The sequence below is a fragment of the Syngnathus scovelli genome, unplaced genomic scaffold (assembly GCF_024217435.2).
Source record: "Syngnathus scovelli strain Florida unplaced genomic scaffold, RoL_Ssco_1.2 HiC_scaffold_23, whole genome shotgun sequence".
Taxonomy (NCBI): domain Eukaryota; kingdom Metazoa; phylum Chordata; class Actinopteri; order Syngnathiformes; family Syngnathidae; genus Syngnathus; species Syngnathus scovelli.
In genome coordinates this window covers 2,805,674-2,812,728 of record NW_026061323.1, presented here as the reverse complement: position 1 = coordinate 2,812,728, position 7,055 = coordinate 2,805,674, and the positions used below count along the sequence as shown (strand labels likewise).

General features: G+C 45.7%; 1 non-coding gene and 1 pseudogene across 1 annotated transcript; both read left to right on the top strand.

The window, feature by feature from the left end:
- The first annotated feature begins 2,036 nt into the window (after window positions 1-2,036).
- LOC125992682 (U1 spliceosomal RNA) lies at window positions 2,037-2,197 on the top strand. The gene has a single exon (XR_007489736.1). It is a non-coding gene; the product is annotated as a U1 spliceosomal RNA (small nuclear RNA).
- A 1,280-nt stretch (window positions 2,198-3,477) lies between these two features.
- LOC125992679 (U5 spliceosomal RNA) lies at window positions 3,478-3,621 on the top strand (annotated as a pseudogene).
- The last annotated feature ends 3,434 nt before the right edge of the window (window positions 3,622-7,055 follow it).

The window sequence follows — 7,055 nt, the reverse complement described above, 5'->3', positions numbered from 1 at the left end:
ATCTAAAAGTCTCCTTCCTGCAAGGGCATATTTATTAGGAGGAACAGAGTGGGGGTGAGAGTGGACAGGTTTGGTGTACCCCCGGCCTCTGATAAGATCAGAGCAGGGGGTGTTTTACACTGTTGTGGGAAACAGAACAACTTTGATTGCTTCCCCTGCAGCTGGTCAATCAAGCAGAGGAAGCAACCACTTCATCTTACTCTGCATTGTGAGGGCAAGAAAAGATTGATTTAATCATTATAGTTTACATTCCAACATAATCCTACGATAAAGATAACCTGGAAAACCCTAACAGAGTTAATTTAACTCGGGTGGTTAGATTACGGACGAATCTCCGAACCCGGCTAAAACAAACCCGTTACCGGGAAGCCGGGGGCACCTTAATGCAAGAGGTGCGTTTGACAGGTCATATGCAAAAGTTTCATTCGTATGTAAAATAAATTTCAAGATTTTCCTTTATAAATCATTGGCTGTTCAGATCAGCAATATCAGTTAAACATATCATATAGCGGACAGAGACAAAGATAATTGAAAAGTGAAATGAAGTTCATGGGAGTTACAGATTTGTCAAGAAGAATGGTCCAATATACCTTCAACCAGAATCCACACTCTCATTGGAAGCTTTAGGAAGTATCTCGAGCAGTGGTTCTTAACCTTGTTGGCGGTACCAAACCCCACCAGTTTCATATCAAAGTCAGCTTTATTGTCAATTTCTCCACATGCCAAAGACACACAAAGAAACCGAAATTTCGTTCCCCCCTATCCCACGGTGACAAGACATGGCCCACAACAGACAAACAAGTGAACAAGTATAACAAAAGCGTGCTGAATAAATAATGAATAAATAACAACAAATAAATAAATAAATAAGAGGAGCAAAAAAAAAAAAAAGGAGCAAGTGCGCGTACAGCAGACATTCCAGAAAATAGCGCAACAGTGCCGCGAGTTCAGGGCCCTAACAGCCTGGAGAAAGAAGCTGTTGGCGAGTCTGGTGGTGCGGGAGCGCAGGCAGAACGTCAAACAAAGAGTGAGCCGGGTGACTCACATCTCTCGCAATCGAGGTTGCCTTGCGGGTGAGATGGGAGGTGTAAATGTCCTTCAGGGAGGGGAGCGAAGCACCAATAATCTTACCAGCCGTATTCACTATGCGCTGCAGGACCTTCAAGTTCTGTTCAGTGCAGTTACCACCCCAGATAGCGATGCAACTGGTGAGGACGCTCTCAATGGTGCCACGGTAGAATGTAGACACGACTGCCTGAGGAGCACATGCACGCCTGAGCTTCCGCAGGAAGTACAGGCGGCGCTGAGCTTTCTTTTCCAGTGACGAGGTGTTTGCGGACCAGGAGAGGTCCTCACTGATGTGCACCCCCAGGAACTTGGTGCAGCTCACCCTCTCCACCACAGCACCGTCGATGATCAGCGGCAGGCGGCGCTGAGCTTTCTTTTCCAGTGACGAGGTGTTTGCGGACCAGGAGAGGTCCTCACTGAACATGCCTGGAAGTCGATGCCGGTGCTTGGGGCCGTGTGGCGGTGAACTATTTATGTTATAGTTATTTGATATATTTGTCATTTTCAAAACTTGTTCAGAAAAAAAATATATTATTCAGTGGTAATGTTGGACGTTTTCAATAAATACAAATTCATACAGTTTTAGGGTTCTCAGGTTAAAAGAGGCAATGCATGATAGGCATGTTTTTGCCGATATATTATTTTTACTTTATTTTTTATGGTTTGTTATGGTTGCTGCCATCACCACTAGATGGCGACGAAGACAAAGGAGGTGAACAAAGGCGTGGGGGTAGGTGCAATGAAGGGTAGAAAAAGAAGCAAAGCATGGTGATAGTGTCTCTTAATCTATGTTTTACTTAATTTATAATGCTTTGGTTTTGTAATGACCAAAGGTACTTTTTAAACAGTTCTACGAATCCTGTTTCATCCACTGAGTGTGTATGTGTGCCACACGTTTTTAGCAATTAAGCCCGTGACTGAAGATGGCGTGTGCGGTAAAGACGTCGGCCCGGCAACTTGTACAGTTCATACCTACCTGGAAGGGGAGACACCATGAAGAAGGTGGTTCACCCAAAGTGAGGCTCAGCCATTGCACTCTGGTTGTGCTGACCTCTGCAAATTCCCCTACTGTGGGAATCTCAACTGCATTATTTCTGGTAGTGGGGGACTGTGTTCGCGCTCTCCTCTGGTCTTTCTGATGAAAACAAAAATTAAGCGCAGTAGTACGCACATGGAGTTGAAGTCTGCGATGCTGTGACACACTGAACGCTTTTGATTATGTAATTAACTGTACTCTGGAACTGTGTGTCAGGGTTTTCCAGATTATCCTTATCGTATGATTATGTTGGAATGCAGCCTGTAATAAATAACGTAGCTAGATTAGTTTTATGCTTATGTTGGAATGCAACCTGTGATAAATAACCTAGCTTGTCCCATCCTACACAAAGTCGTAAAACACCCTTTGCTATGTTTTGACTAGTGGTCAAGGGCTTTCTCTATTCAGTCCACTCTTACCCCCACCCTGTTTCTCTTAATAAAAATGCTCTTGCAGGAGCCGTGAGTCAGACCTCCATTCGAACATCGCTGTACGCACAGCGACAAATGGACTCTCCACCTGCAGGTGTCTAAAAGGACTTACTCGTCTCCCGTGTGGTTCTTGCAAAATAAGTTGGAGTGAGCGAATCTCTAACACTGTGCATTTGCTCGCTAAACTGTATTCACCAAATTAGTAAATGCAAAATAATATGTAATTACCACGTTCCTGACTCGTCATATGATATGAACGTGTCAAAACCTTTTTGTCGGCTGTAGGTCTGTCTTTTTAAGAATTCGCCGGATTGTTTTTCCTCATACATCACAAGTATGGATTTCTAGAGAACAACTTTTACTTTCTAAAGTAAAATATTTTCAAATGTCAAATATCAAACGCCACCAACGCAGTGGAGGTGAATTACACTCCAAACCATGCCAGCAACGTCAAAAGCCTCAATTATTTGCGACACAAGCGAGACATAGAGCATTTCTGAAGTTTGAAAAACCATTTGAGAAATTACGATCGTATTTTGTTTCCTGATTTGTGTTGAATAAAGTTATGAAATTACAAATTTTCAAATAAAACACAGGGATGGGATCATTTCCCGTTCTCTCAGACCAAAAGTACACGTACCAAGACATACAACTGTTTTTACCTTCAATAATCAAAATAGACGCCCAATATAATTGAAAGAACGAGCGCCGTCAGTGTTCGATCAGATACCTACAATCCTGTGCGCCAACAATGTTTAAAGTAAGTGAGACATTAATGAACACAAAATACTCGTTTAAACATTCTATTTTGCTTGAGTCCTTGTAAGTATAGTAAATCCATCAACTTCTATTGTTTGAATGTTGCTGCAATTTGAGTGCGAGACCGCCTGTGAATTTAGTGAGACCAGCAGTGGGATGGCCCGTTTTGACTCAGATTTTCAGATACTCGTTCCTCTTCAGATCGAATAAATCTTTCGCCTTTTACTAAAGATTTCTGTGGAGAGGAACAATAAGAGTATATCATTTCCGTGGAGAGGAACAATAAGAGTATATCTCAATTTGTTGATGCTCTGTGAAAGCAGAGCGTTCTTTCTCTTTTTGCAACGGATAGCCGCCTATATCATACTCCGTGCAACAATCATACGTTCGCATAATTCATACCGGCACATATGTGAACATGTTCACATAAACAGAGAAATTATGCCGAGAATTATGGAGACAGCTTCCTGGACCTAGTCTACTCGGCGCAAAAGGGAGCTTTCAAAGCCACCCCCCTCCCCCATCTGGGGCTTTCTGACCATCTCACCGTTTTGCTTTTGCCCGCATACAGACAATTGGTAAAGGCATCCAGGCCGGTTCGGAGGCGGGTTCGGGTGTGGCCTGAGGGTGCCTCCAATGCACTTCGTGACTGCTTCGACACCACTGACTGGGACTTGTTTAAGCAGGCAGCCACCTACAACGATTGGACGGACATAGAGGAGTATACTGACTCTGTTACCTCTTACATCACGAAGTGCATCGATGATGTGACTTGCTCGAAATCCGTCGTCACTCGCGCGAACTGGAAGCCGTGGCTGACGGGGGCTGTCCTCAGACTGTTGAGGGCCAGAGACAAGGCTTTCAGAGCGGGGGATGAGGCTGGCTTGAGGACAGCGAGGGCCGACCTGTCCCGAGGCATCAAAGAAGCGAAGAAGGCGTTCTCGTGCAAGGTCTCCACCCACTTCAAGGACAGCAAGGACGCACGTAGCCTTTGGCGGGGCATTCAGACCATCACGGACTACAAGCCCGCGCCGAGGAGCTGTGAGGGCGACGTCCGTCTGCTGAACGATCTGAACCGCTTCTTTGCTCGCTTCGACGCCCAGAACAGCACTTGCCCGCTGAAGACCACTCCCCCCCCACACGAGCAGCCCCTGCGCCTCACTGCCGACGGTGTGAGGAGGGTGCTTGCCGCTATTGACACCCGTAAGGCGGCGGGCCCTGACAACATCCCGGGTCGAGCGCTGAAGGACTGCGCTGGGGAGCTGTCGGGTGTCTTCACGGACATCTTTCACGTTTCCCTGCAGCAGCCCATCGTCCCTTCGTGTTTCAAGGCTGCCACCATCGTTCCTGTGCCGAAGAAACCTGCACCGTCCTGCTTCAATGACTACCGCCCCGTGGCACTGACGCCCATCATCATGAAGTGCTTTGAGCGGCTTGTCATGGAGCACATCAAGTCCGTTCTCCCCCCCACCATTGACCCTTTCCAGTTTGCGTACCGTGCCAAGCGGTCCTCTGAGGATGCCATCTGCTCTGCTCTCCACTCGGCCCTCACCCACCTGGAGAGAAAGGACTCATATGTGAGGTTGCTGTTTGTGGACTTCAGCTCTGCCTTCAACACCATTGTGCCGCAGCGACTCATCTGCAAACTCGACGAGCTGGGCCTCAGTACCTCCCTCTGCAACTGCTACTGGACTTCCTCTGTCAGAGGCCTCAGGTGGTGCGTGTTGCGACAAAATCTCCGCCAGCATCACGCTGAGCACGGGGGCCCCCCAGGGCTGCGTGCTCAGTCCATTGCTCTTCACCCTGCTGACGCATGACTGCACTGCGACCTACAGCGACAACCGCATAGTGAAGTTTGCTGACGACACGACTCTGGTGGGTCTCATCACGAAGGGCGACGAGACTCGGTACAGGTCGGAAGTTGACCTTCTGACCACGTGGTGCAGGGACAACAACCTCCTGCTGAACGTCAATAAGACCAAGTAAATCATTGTTGACTTCCGGAAGGGTCACACAACACACCCGCCGCTGATCATCGACGGTGCTGTGGTGGAGAGGGTGAGCTGCACCAAATTCCTGGGGGTGCACATCAGTGAGGACCTCTCCTGGTCCGCAAACACCTCGTCACTGGAAAAGAAAGCTCAGCGCCGCCTGTACTTCCTGCGGAAGCTCAGGCGTGCATGTGCTCCTCAGGCAGTCGTGTCTACATTCTACCGTGGCACCATTGAGAGCGTCCTCACCAGTTTCATCGCTGTCTGGGGTGGTAACTGCACTGAACAGAACTTGAAGGTCCTGCAGCGCATAGTGAATACGGCTGGTAAGATTATTGGTGCTTCGCTCCCCTCCCTGAAGGACATTTACACCTCCCATCTCACCCGCAAGGCAACCTCGATTGCGAGAGATGTGAGTCACCCGGCTCACTCTTTGTTTGACGTTCTGCCTGCGCTCCCGCACCACCAGACTCGCCAACAGCTTCTTTCTCCAGGCTGTTAGGGCCCTGAACTCGCGGCACTGTTGCGCTATTTTCTGGAATGTCTGCTGTACGCGCACTTGCTCCTTTTTTTTTTTTTTGCTCCTCTTATTTATTTATTTATTTGTTGTTATTTATTCATTATTTATTCAGCACGCTTTTGTTATACTTGTTCACTTGTTTGTCTGTTGTGGGCCATGTCTTGTCACCGTGGGATAGGGGGGAACGAAATTTCGGTTTCTTTGTGTGTCTTTGGCATGTGGAGAAATTGACAATAAAGCTGACTTTGACTTTGACTTTGATATGAAACTGGTGGGGTTTGGTACCGCCAACAAGGTTAAGAACCACTGCTCGAGATACTTCCTAAAGCTTCCAATGAGAGTGTGGATTCTGGTTGAAGGTATATTGGACCATTCTTCTTGACAAATCTGTAACTCCAATGAACTTCATTTCACTTTTCAATTATCTTTGTCTCTGTCCGCTATATGATATGTTTAACTGATATTGCTGATCTGAACAGCCAATGATTTATAAAGGAAAATCTTGAAATTTATTTTACATACGAATGAAACTTTTGCATATGACCGTATGTGACCAAAGGTTTGAGGTCCAACCGAGACTTGAGCTGGGATCACTGGTTTCAGAGTCCAGAGTGTTCAAAGCAGGCTCAATTAACACAATTAGGACAAATTTATTAAAATCAATTCGGACTCACTTACCTATCTTAGATACCTACCTTGGATACTTACCTCAAATTGGTACCACGCCTCTGGTCCCCGGACCACGCCCACCTAAAAAATTAGAAAAGACAAAAATCAAAAAAATATATACGTAAATACTTACCTGAATAATCCATATACCTGTAGTAAGAAAAATGAGAAACAAAAAAATAAAAAACAAAAATAAAAAACAAAACAAAAAACAAAACAATAAAATATTCAAAATCATAATTCACAATATCAAATCGTAATTGGAACACATTCATTGAGGCTAAAACCAATTTTATTTCCAAAAAAGAAAAAGTCAGAAACAAAAACTAAAATTTGAAATTAGAAACTCTAACCAAACAGAGACTATAAAAGGATGCGCAGCGCAAAAGACGCTCAGTGCGTGGAGAGAGAACAAAGAGAAAACAACTCAGCAGCAATTACAAACAGTAGATTTCAGCATCAATTTTATTTTTTGTTTGTTTGTGTGCCAGACCTGAGGAAGGCCCTAGCGGCCGAAACGTTGTCAAGGCACGCATACATTATATATTGGCCAAACAAAATCTAACAAAATAAATTTTATT